Source organism: Halichoerus grypus, chromosome 14, assembly GCF_964656455.1.
Source record: "Halichoerus grypus chromosome 14, mHalGry1.hap1.1, whole genome shotgun sequence".
Taxonomy (NCBI): Eukaryota; Metazoa; Chordata; class Mammalia; order Carnivora; family Phocidae; genus Halichoerus; species Halichoerus grypus.
Genome location: NC_135725.1, coordinates 84,206,675 through 84,219,505, shown reverse-complemented (window position 1 = coordinate 84,219,505; position 12,831 = coordinate 84,206,675). Strand labels below are relative to the sequence as shown.

Here is a 12,831-nt window from a genome sequence, read left to right as displayed (position 1 = left end):
AAATACCATATGCAATCGTATAACTTAATCTGAAAGAACATGGCTGGTTCAAGTAGTTTGGTATGGCCGGAAGTGGTGCTGGGAAGGCAGGCAGAGGCTAATCATGGAAGACTAGGCTGATAAACTTGGATTTTTATCTTTTAGGCGGTACATGGATAGACACTTTGAAATGCTTTTATATTTCAGGGAAAAACAAATCATACTGTGACTTTGGGATGTTGTTTAAAATGTAGCTAACTGGGGTGCCTGGGTGGCTCAGTGGGTTAAGCATCTGCCTTCAGCTCCGGTCGTGATCTCAGGGTCCTGGGATCAGGCACCATGTTGGGCTCCCTGCTTAGCAGGGAGTCTGCTTCTCCCTCTCCCTCTGCCCCTTCCTCCACTTGTTCACGTGCTCTCTCTCTCTCTCAAATAGATAAATAAATAAAATCTTTAAAAAAAATAAAATGTAGCTAACTAAAAAGAAAAGTAGATTCAAAGAAAACTATTACAGGGATATACTGTTGTATGTGGTAGGAATATGACAAAAATCATAAAGGTGGTATCTGAGTAGAGTTTTGGAAACACTGCCATAGAGGAGTGCTCTTGAGAAATTTTTAAGGAGGACTGTGACAGTAGGTTCTGGCAACATTTGTGGACCATGGTTTGGAATGGGCAAAAATGTCATAGAAGCAGTAGGCCAGGTGACATGAGAATTTAAAGTAAGGCAGTGACAAGTGATTGTGGTGTTTAAAAGGAGATGGGGACCCCTGGTTGGCTCAGTTAGAAAAGCATGCAACTGGATCTCTGGGTCATGAGTTCAAGGCCCGTGCTGGGTGTACAGATTACTAAAAAAATAAATAAATAAAAGGAGTTGAAGAAGGTACACTAGGACCTGTTGACAGGTTAGGTCTAGGTTATGAGGAAGAGAGAAGAATTCAGTGTAATCTCAGGTTCTGGCATAGATTACTTAGTAAATACTGTAACTAGATTAAAGAATACAAGGGAGTTTGGTTTGGGCTGTACTGAGTCTGAGATGCTGCCAAGTCAAGATATTGAGGTAGAGATGTCCAGATATGTGTTGGATTCACAGGCTGACAAATATTTACTGATTGTCAAATGTGCTCCAGACGTAAATAGCTCTAATAGTAGTAAACTCAGAAGAAAGGTCTATACCATTGATTCTCAGCTGGGGGTGATTTTGCCCCTGAGAAGATATTTGGCAGTGTCTGGAAACATTTTAGATTGTCACAGCTAGGGAGTTGCTATGGGTATATAGTGGGTATAGAGGCCAGATACGGTGCTAAACATCCTATAACACATAGGACAGCAGCCCCCCAAAGGAAAGAATTATCAGTAGTGCCATGGCTGAGAAACTCTGGTTTAGACTGAAGATACGGATATTTCCTTCTGGATTGTAAGGGTGTGAATATTATTATCATTTTGGATTCCAGCTCCTCATTCCCAGTGATTTGTATTATAGTAGGAATTCTATACAAAGGCTATGTAAAAAATAATTTTAGATAGATTTTTATTTCTTAAGCCAAGAGATTGTATAAGTACTAGTATGTTGAAGTAAATAAAGGAAATGATATGTTTTAGATAGCAGGGTCAAAACAGAGAATCACAGAAATTTAAAACCCAGTGTATTTGAGGGACAAGAGGGGACAGAGAGACAGGAGCAGAGAATAGAATGGAACCCTAAGTATCTTGAAAAAAGGTAGAGAAGGGAAATAGGGTCTTCTAGGAAGGGGGCTATCAACCCCTATTTGTTCAAGATTAGGAACTAATTGGGCACCGTGGGGAGAGATGGGTATCGTTTGCCCCAAAGTTGGAGAAGATTGAGAATCTTGCCTCAGAGACTGTTTTGGAGCAGTAAGAGAAACCACGCTTTGTACAAACTGAGCAGTAGAACAAAGCTGTGAAGGGCTTTGGAAGAAAGGACCATGTGTCTTCTCCCATGGCAAGGCTGGGCTCTCTGAGGCCACTGTGTGTGTAATTGGCTGACTTATATAGAATTTGTATTGAGATTTAATGGACTTATTTTTGTGTGTGCTGAACTGGAGAGATGAGAGGCAATAGCTTTGGCTTAGAAACTCAACTCTCTAAATCCTCAGTTGGGACTGCAGAAGTGGCAGTGACAGGAGACAACTGTTATTTTACTCAAGGTAGTGTGCCTGGTCTCGGGTTGAAGATGCTGCCTAAGTAGTTTACGTGTGTTCCCTAGACACTCTCCAGCTTTTGAGATTGGCAAGGTTTCACAGTAACGTTCTTGAGCTTATGTTGTACTGTTACTTTCAGGTCAGCACTGGGGGGTGTGGGCCAGTTACCAGGGGTGACTTGCAGTTCAAGGGGCATTATGGGCTAGGAGAGCCAGACATACGTGGGTACAAATTCTAGCACATTCATATATGGGAATCATGGAGTCCCTCAGGAATCTGTGCTGTGATTAGTTTCAAAATGTTAATTTGTTCCAAAAAGGATATAGAATGGTTTACAAAGGTGTATTCAATATAGCAAGATAAATTACATATAGAATAAGTAAGGAAAATGAGACAGAATGTAAAGTTAGGAAACCAAGATGGAGCCAGCAGTAAAAGTAAGACTTGTTTTGTTTTTTAAAGATTTTATTTATTTACTTGATGGAGAGAGACACAGCAAGAGAGGGAACACAAGCAGGGGGAGTGGGAGAAGGAGAAGCAGTCTTCTTGCTGAGCAGGGAGCCCGATGCAGGGCTCGATTCCAGGACCCTGGGATCATGACGAGCCGAAGGCAGACGCTTAACGACTGAGCCACCCAGGCGCCCCTAAAAGTAAGAATTGTATATAAAATAAAAGCTGTGATGACCAGATTACTTCTTTGAGATTAAGCCCTAAGCTTTCAAGGAGTCTACTGAAAGATAGAAACTGATCAGCTAAAAAATTCCCCAAGTCTAAAAGATGACAAACACAAGCTTCTCAGGAAATCACATCTATCCTTGATAGAGAGAGCAGAGACGGTCCTCCCCTGGGTCCTCCTTGAAGGTAACTGTTTAATAACAGCATCCTATGCATCTTGTTTATAGTCTACAGGATGACAAGCTCTGTTCCTATAATGCCCCTTACCACAGGTGGATGGCGTGACATTAAAGTGTAATTTGGGAAAAAGCAATTGGGAAAGGAGGGCAGTATAATGCAGGGTGATGACAGGCCTCCCTGAAAGACAGTGTGGCTTATTTCAGAGTCGAGTTTATAGTAGGCTTCTTTCTTCTCTTTTCTTTTTTTTTTTTTAAAGATTTTATTTATTCATTTGACAGAGAGAGAGAGAAAGAGAGCATGCACAAGCAGGGGGAGGGGCAGGGAGAGGGAAAAGCAGGTTCCCTTCGGAGCAGGGAGCCCAATGTGTGGCTTGATCCCAGGACCCTGGGATCATGACCCAACCCAAAGGCAGATGGCTAAGCTACTGAGCCACCCAGGTGCCCCTATAGTAGGTTTCCTTAGGTAACATTTTAGTAATTGATCTTTTAGGGGTGTAAGCAGTGGAGCCCCCAAATTTACAAGTAACCAACAGCTTTGTGAGGGTGGGCAAGTAGAGAAATCAACATTGTAGGAGATAGAGAACTTTTCTCTTTCAGAGATGCCTTGTGGAGAGAAGAATGGGAGGTAACTTCTTTGGTGGCTTGTGTCCAAGGATGTGTTGGGGGAAATATATATTCAAATTGTGCTCCTGGTATGGGTTCTGACCTTCTCTGATAGAAGTTTGGCCTGTTCTTAAAAGATATAAAATCCAAAAGGAAGTGTGGATGGGACAAGTGCCTGATAACATGCAGGTCTCATGGGCAACACAGAAAACTCTGCCCACTCTTGTACAGATTACAGCAAAGCACTTCTATAAATACGTTGGTAGAATTCTCTTTGAGAAGGTTTGGTGAGTGTACCTAAAAAAATATTACAAATATTAATTAGGCAAGGCATTATACCTAAAAAAGGTAGATAAGGTCCCAAGATAGGTACTTGAAAACATGACTGTATTGTTTTAGGGACTCCTGGTCGGCTCAGTTGGTTAAGTGTCCGATTCTTGGTTTCGGCTCAGTTCGTGATCTCCAGGTTGTGAGATCGAGCCCCACGTTGGGCTCTGCACTCAGCAGGGAGTCTGCTTAAGATCATCTCTCCCTCTCCTTCTGTCCCCCCCACCCTCATGTGCTCTCGTGCACGTGTGTGCTCTCTCTCCCCCAAATAAATAAATAAATAAAATATTTTAGAAAACATCACTGTATTGTTTTATTTTAAAAATTGTATAACACCGGGGCGCCTGGGTGGCTCAGTCGTTAAGCATCTGTCTTCAGCTCAGGTCATGATCCCAGGGTCCTGGGATTGAGCCCCGCATTGGACTCCCTGCTCAGCGGGAAGCCTGCTTCTCCTTCTGCCACTCCCCCTGCTTGTGTTCCTCCTCCGATATCTCTCTGTCAAATAAATAAATAAATAAAATCTTAAAAAAAAAATTGTATAACATCAGAAACAAAATTTCAGAAATGTTTGAAATTGGAAGGATAGCCATGTCCATGAGGAGTGGTTTTGAGTGGTTCTCATCAAGGTGGTAATTATTATTTTTTAACAGGTAATATATATATTTAAATAAAATAATAGCTTTATTGAGAAATAACTTAAATATCATAAAATTAACTTTACTTATTTTTAAGAGTATTTATTTGTTTTTAAATTTTAAGTAGGCTCCATGCCCATTGTGGGGCTTGAACTCAAAACCGTGAGATAAGAGTGGCATGCTGTCCTGACTGAGCCAGCCAGGTGCTTCTTTAAGATTTTATTTTATTTATTATTTTTAAAGATTTTATTTATTTACTTAGAGCGAGAGCACAGAGGGAGAGGGAGAAGCAGACTCCCTGCTGAGCAGAGAGTCTGATGGGGAGCTCGATCCTAGGACCCTGGGATCACCACCTGAGACATAGGCAGACGCTTAAATGACTGAGCCACCCAGGCGCCCCTACGATTTTATTTTTAAGTAATCTCTATACCCATTATGGGGCTTGAACTTAGAACCCTGAGACCAAAAGTCACATGCTCTACCGACTAAACCAGCCAGGCGCCCCTATTTAATTAATTTTTAATTTTTTTTTAAAGATTTTATTTATTTGACAGAGAGACAGAGAGGGAACACAAGCAGGGGGAGTGGGAGAGGGAGAAGCAGGCTTCCCATGGAGCAGGGAGCCCGATGTGGGGCTCAATCCCAGGACCCTGGGATCATGACCTGAACCAAAGGCAGATGCTTAACGACTGAGCCACCCAGGTGCCCCTTTTTTAAATTTTTTTAATTAAAAAAATTTTTTTAAGTAAGCTCTGTGCCGGAGGGGCTTGAACTCAGGACCCTGTGATCAAGAGTCACATGCTCTACCTACTGAGCCGGTGAGGCACCCCTAAAATGAACTTTTAAAGGGGTGTGTGAGTGGCTTAGTTGCTTAAGTGTCCTGTCCGACTCTTGATTTTGGCTCAGGTCATGATCTTGGGGTCATGAGATTGAGCCCTGCGTTGGCCTCTGTGCACTCAGCACAGAGTCTGCTTGAGATTGTCTCTACCACTCCCTCTGCTTCTCCCCCCTGCTCTCTCTCTCTAAAATAAATGAATAAAAATCTTTTTAAAATTTAAAAAAAAAAAATTAACTTTTAAAGTGTACAATCAGTGGGTTTTAGTATATTTAGAGTTCTATAATTATCACCATAATCAGTGTTTGTACATTTTCATTACCCCAAAGAGAAATTCCATATCTGTTAGCAGTAACTCCCCATTTCACCCTTATCCTAAACCCCAGGCATAGGCAACCATTAATCTACTTTTTATCTCTATGGATTTGCCTATACTGAACATTTCGTTTAAATTGAACCATATAGGGGCGCCTGGGTGGCTCAGTTGTTGGGCGTCTGCCTTCGGCTCAGGTCATGATCCCAGTGTCCTGGGATTGAGCCCTGAGTCGGGCTCTCTGCTCGGCGGGAAGCCTGCTTCTCCCTCTCCCACTCCCCCTGCTTGTGTTCCCTTTCTCGCTCGCTCTCTCTCTCTGTCAAATAAATAAATAAATAAATCTTTAAAAAATAATAAATCAAATCATATAGTATGTGGCCTTTTGTGACTGGTATAACGTTCTCAAGGCTCATCTACTATGTACCATTACTTCATTTTGTTCTATGGTTCAATGATATTCCATTGTGTGGATGTACCACATTTTGTTAATCCATTCACCTGTGGATGGACACTTTGGTTGTTTTCACTTTTTGGCTATTGTGAATAATGCTGTAGTAACACTGGTGTAAAGGTATCTGTTCGAGTCCCTGCTTTCAATTTTTTGGCTTTATACCTAGGTGGGGTAGTCCTGGGCATGTCATAATTCTTTTTATCATTTCTTTTTTTTTAGATTTTATTTATTTATTTGACAGAGAGAGACACAGTGAGAGAGGGAACACAGGCAGGGGGAGTGGGAAGGGAGAAGCAGGCTTCCCGTGGAGCAGGGAGCCCGATGCGGGGCTCGATCCTAGGACCCCGGGATCATGACCTGAGCCGAAGGCAGACGCTTAACTACTGAGCCACCCAGGCGCCCCTCTTTTTATCATTTTGAAGAATTGCCAGACTGTTTTCCAAAGTGGCTGTCCCATTTTACATTCCTGTCAGCAATGTGTGAGGGTTCCAGTTTCTCCACATTCTTGCTAGCACTTGTTATTTTTCATTTTTAAAAACTTGTAGTCACCCCAGTATGTTTGAATTGTTACCCCATTGTGGTTTTGATTTGCATTTATTTCCCTCATGACTAATGATACTGAGTATTTTTTATTTTTAAAAAAAATTTTTTAAAGATATTTATTTATTTGAGAGAGAGAATGAGAGAGAGAGAGCACATGGGGGGGGAGGGTCAGAGGGAGAAGCAGACTCCCTGCTGAGCAGGGAGCCCGATGCGGGACTCGAGGACTTGATCTTGGGACTCCAGGATCATGACCTGAGTCGAAGGCAGTCGTTTAACCAACTGAGCCACCCAGGCGCCCGATACTGAGTATTTTTTAATGTGCTTATTGGCCATTTGTATATTTTCTTGGGAAATATGCCTATTCAAATCTTTTGCCCGTTTTTTTTGGACTTATTTATTTGAGAGAGAGAGTGTGAGTGCGCACGCATGAGGGGAGGGGCAGAGGGAAAGGGAGAGAGAGAATCCTAAGCAGACTCCCTGCTGAGCAGGGAGCTGGGTGCAGGGTTTGATCTCACCACGCTGAGATCATGACCTGAGCCAAAACCAAGAGTTGGACGCTTAACCAACTGAGCCACCCAGGCACCCCCTTTGCGCATTTTTAAATTGAGTTTTTTATCTTTTTTTTTTTTTTTTTTTTTAAAGATTTTATTTATTTATTTGAGACAGAGAGAATGAGAGAGAGAGAGCACATGAGAGGGGGGAGGGTCAGAGGGAGAAGCAGGCTCCCTGCCGAGCAGGGAGCCCGATGCGGGACTCGATCCAGGGACTCCAGGATCATGACCTGAGCTGAAGGCAGTCGCTTAACCAACTGAGCCACCCAGGCGCCCGAGTTTTTTATCTTTTTGTTGAGTTTTAGTTCTTCCTATATTCTGGATAGTAAACCCCTCTCAAATATATGATTTCCAATATTTTCTCCCATTCTGTGAGTTGGTTGTCTTTTCACTTTCTTGATAATGTCCTTAGATGCACACAGGTTTTTTAATTTTGATGAAGTCCAGTTTATCTATTTTTTTCTTTTATCGCTCATTTTTTTTTTTTAAGACTTACTTGTTTTAGAGAAGGAGACAGCGCATGTGCGAGTGTTGGGGGGCGGGGAGAAGAAGAAGAGGGAATCTCAAGCTGACTCTGTGCTGAGCATGGAGCCTGATGTGGGGCTTGATGTCACAATCCTGAGATCATGACCCAGCCGAAATCGAGAGTCGGACACTCAACCAACTGAGCCATGCAGGCACCCCTATTGCTCATTCTTTTGATGTATCTAAGACTTTATTATCAAATCCAAGGTCAAGAAGATTTACCCCTATGTTTTCTTCTAAGAGTTTCATAGTTTAAGCTCTTATATTTAGGTCATTCATCCTTTATGAATTAATTTTTGTAAATGCTGTGAGGTAGGAGTCCAGTTTCATTCTTTTGCATGTGGAAATCCAGTTGCCCCAGTACCATCTGCTGGAAAGACTATTCTTTCTGGTAATATGTTTCTAATAAGTTTTTTTGTATAGGTAATACATTCATATTTTTCCAAACTTAGAAGGTATAAAAGACTATAAATATAAATGTTAAGTCTTCCTTCCACCTCTGCCCCCAGCACCCAGTTCCCTTCCTCATATTGGTAGCCAGTGTTGTGTTTCTTATGGATCTTTACAGAAACGACAGTTTAGGCATGTACAAGTTAAGTACAAGCAAGTGTGTGTATGTATATGTGTGTGTATATATATGTTTTTTCTTTTTTTTTTTTTTTAAAGATTTTATTTTTATTTGAGAGAGAGAGAATGAGAGAGAGCGAGTACATGAGAGGGGGGAGGGTCAGAGGGAGAAGCAGACTCCCCGCCGAGCAGGGAGCCCGATGCGGGACTCGATCCAGGGACTCCAGGATCATGACCTGAGCCGAAGGCAGTCGCTTAACCAACTGAGCCACCCAGGTGCCCTGTTTTTTCTTTAATATAAGAGGTAGCATGTACATTATTTTGCATCTTGCTTTTTTTTTTTTCAGTTAAGGCTCTTTTCTAGTTTTGACATTTTAGTCGTCTTTTTTTTTTTTTTTTTTAAGAAATGCAGTAACTACTGAAAAATAGGAAAAATAATCTACCAATATATCTGTTTCCTTCCATGAAGAATAAATGTTTTTCATGCTTTTTTAGAAAGTAAAAGAAATTAAGATGAAAGTAGAATTCCTTTTGTTTGACATCTCCAGCAACTGCTATTGTGGGCTTGGTGTATATCCTTTTAGGTCATGTTTTATAATTCAGAGTACATATATATGTGGCAGACTGAGTATATAACCCTGTGTATATGTATAAAACTCTGCAGAGGGCGCCTGGGTGGCTCAGTTGGTTAAGCGACTGCCTTCGGCTCAGGTTGTGATCCTGGAGTCCCAGGATCGAGTCCCGCGTCGGGCTCCCTGTTCAGCGGGGAGTCTGCTTCTCCCTCTGACCCTCCCCCCTCTCATGCTCTCTCTCTATCTCATTCTCTCTCTCAAATAAATAAAATCTTAAAAAAACAACAACAACAACTCTGCAGAGCACTTTGCATGCACTATCTTATTTAATCCTCAGAATCTCCAGGTAAGTATCTCTATTTTGTGGATGAGGAAACTGAGACACAGAGAAAGATAAAGTAACTTGCTCAGGGGTACACAGCTAAGGTAACAAACAGTAAGCTAAGTAATAGGTAAGAGGTAGAGCTGAATTTTGACCTCTGATCTTTTTGGACTTTAAAGGCTGTGCTCTTAACCTCTGAACTATACCATGGTATTAATTGGTATGCTCCTTTTCTTAGAGTATAAAATATTCTGGGAATGGTACTTGTTGATTAGGCTTAAAGGAGTATTCCCTCTCAGCCCTACTCTACTTCTCCAAAATTTGACCTTCCAGCAGCATTGAACACAGTTGATTACTCCTCTTTTCCTTTTTTGCCCCCGCCCCTTGATCACTCTCTCTCTCTCTTTTTAAAGATTTTATTTACTTATTTGAGAGAGAGAGCACAAGAGCGGGGTGAGGGGCAGAGGGAGAAGCAGACTCCCCACCAAGCAGGGAGCCTGACATGGGGCTCTATCCCAGGACTCCGGGATCATGACCTGAGCCGAAGGCAGATGCTTAACCGACTGAACCACCTAGGTGCCCCCAATCACTCCTCTTTTGAACTATTTTCTTCACTGGACTTCCAGGATACCACATGCTCATGGTTGCCTTTCTGTCTCACCAAGCTGTCTCTTTTGCTTGTTCCTCCTATTTTCCCTAACTTCTAAATATTGGTGTATCTTAAGGATCATTTCTTGATCTTATCCTTTCCTCTCTTTGTAGCTACCACTTTAGTTATGTCTTCTAGTCTCATGTATGTATGTATGTGTGTATGTATATCCTGACAGTCTCTAAATTGGTCTCTCTGGCTCAGATCCTTTTCCTTGAATTCAAGACTCATTTGATCACTTGTTTACAGCACATCTGGGGCACTTGGAAGTCTGATAGGTGTCTGAGATTTAATGTGTCAAAATCAGATTAGGCGTCTGAGATTTAATGTGTCAAAATCAGATTCTGACAGCCAAATAATGGAAACCATCCAAATGTGTAGCAACTGGTGAATGGATAAGTAAAATGTGATAAATACGTACAGTGGAATATTATTTATTTAAAAAAGGAACAAAGTAATAACGCATGTTACAATATGGAAAAGCATTTTCATTACATATAATGAAAAGCATTATATTAAGTGAAAGAAACCAGTCACATAAAGGCCAGATGTCCAGAGTGGACAAAGCCATAGAGATAGAAAGTAGATAAGTGATTGCCTAGGGCTGTGGGGTGGGGTTGTGGGAGGAGGCTACCAATGGGTACATAGCTTTTTGAGGGATGATGAAAGCATTCTTTTTTTTAATTTGTAGCTTTGAGGCATTTTATTATAAAAAGCTGTCACTCATATACATAAACTAACAATAACTTAAAATTCATCACACATTTACTTCACTTTTTAGTTTGGCCTTCTAGTAAATCTTCAGCTTCATTGATTTTGGCTGCTATATAAGGAGATTCTCCCTTGCCTGGGTGATTTAAAAACATAATTCATCGATGAGCAGCTCTTATTTTTCCTTTATTGGCAGTAGTATGCCTAGTATTAATGCTGCTTCTCATTTTGTCATTTTGGGTTCCAACCCACTTCTATAAGCCACCACTGAAGGCAGATTTTGGTAGACATTGAAAAACTTGTTTCACTTGAGGCTCCATATGTTTCATGGCTTGCAAAACATAACATCCTTCAAATCCTGCAGCAGCAGCGGTCAGTCCAGCTGCTACCGTTATACTGTCCATGGCTCTCGCTCAGCTCCCTGGCCTTCACCGAGAGCAAGGTTCATCCCAGCTCAAAGGCCTCATTCCCATGCCTCTACCAGACAGTGACCCAGCCACCACCAGCAAGCACTGAAAATGTTCTAAAACTATGATGATGATTTCCGAACACTGAGTATACTAAAAAAACAATTGAATTTTGTGCTTTAAAGGGGTATTTTTTGGTATGTGAATTATATCTCAATGAGGTTGTTAAAAAAAATCAAATTCCTTGTTAAGAAAAGAAAAAAAGAAGATAGCAGGAGGGGAAGAATGAAGGGGGGGAAACCGGAGGGGGAGACGAACCATGAGAGACGATGGACTCTGAAGAACAAACTGAGCGTTCTAGAGGGGAGGGGGTTGGGAGGATGGGTTAGTCTGGTGATGGGTATTAAAGAGGGCACGTTCTGCATGGAGCACTGGGTGTTATGAGCAAACAATGAATCTTGGAACACTACATCAAAAACTAATGATGTAATGTATGGTGATTAACATAACAATAAAAATTTTTTAAAAAATTAAAAAAATCAAATTCTTTGTTCCCTATCCCCCAAACTAAACTGAAACAAATCAGAACAATCTGCTCATGCAAGAAATAATTGATAAGCTGGACTTCATTAAAATTAAAAACTTTTGCTTTGTAAAAGACACTCGCAGAACAAGAACACAAGCCACACACTGGGAGAAAATGTTTGCAAATACACATCTGATAGGGCGCCTGGGTGGCTCAGTTGGTTAAGCGACTGCCTTCGGCTCAGGTCATGATCCTGGAGTCCCGGGATCGAGTCCCACATCGGGCTCCCTGCTCAGCAGGGAGTCTGCTTCTCCCTCTGACCCTCTTCCCTCTCATGCTCTGTGTCTCTCATTCTCTCTCTCGCAAATAAATGAAATCTTAAAAAAAAAAAAATACACATTTGATAAAGGACTTTTATCCCTAATATGCAAAGAACTCATAAAATTCAGCGATAAGAAAACAAACTGCTCCATTGAAAAATGGGCCAAAGACCTGAGCAGACACTTCACTAAAGAAGATCTACAAATGACAAGCATATGAAAAGGTACTCCTCATCACACTTCATTAGGAAAATAAATGCAAATTAAAACAATGTTATACCAGGGCACCTGGGTGGCTCAGTCTTTTTAAGTGTCTGCCTTCAGCTCAGGTCATGATCCCAGGGTCTTGGGATCGAGCCTTGCATTGGACTCCCTGCTTGGCGGGAAGCCTACTTCTCCCTCTCTCACTCCCCCTGCTTGTGGTCCCTCTCTTGCTGTGTCTCTTGCTATCAAATAAATAAATAAAATCTTTAAAAACAACAACAACAGCAATGTTATACCACTACAAGCCTATTAGAACAGCCAGAATCCAGAACACTGATATCACCAAATGTTGGGAAAGTTGGGGAGCAATAGGAACTCAACATTCATGCTTGCTGGGAATGCAAAATAGTACAACCACTTTGGAAGATTGTTTGGCAGTTTCTTGCCAAACTCTTACTGTACAGTCTAGCAGTCACGCTTCTTGCTATTTACCCAAATTAATTGAAAACTTGTGTTCACCCAAAAACCTATACATGAATGTTTATGGTAGCATTATTCATAACTGCTAAAATTTGGAACAAACCAACATGTCCTTCAGTAGGTGAATGGGTAAATAAACTGGTACATCAAGGCAAAGGAATATTATTTAGTACTAAGAAGAAATGAGCTATCGAGCCATTAAAAAACATGAAGGGACCTTAAATGCATGTCATTAAGTGAAAGAAGGGAATCTGAAAAGTCTACTTATGTATGATTTAAACTGTATGACACTCTGGAA

At 41.3% G+C, this 12,831-nt stretch overlaps 1 protein-coding gene and 1 pseudogene across 2 annotated transcripts in view; one reads left to right on the top strand and one right to left on the bottom strand.

The window, feature by feature from the left end:
* The window catches only part of PPP6C (protein phosphatase 6 catalytic subunit), a 38,743-nt gene that overhangs the window by 5,537 nt on the left and 20,375 nt on the right, over positions 1 to 12,831 (top strand). The window lies entirely within an intron of this gene.
* Positions 10,546 to 11,000, bottom strand: LOC118548800 (mitochondrial import inner membrane translocase subunit TIM14 pseudogene; annotated as a pseudogene).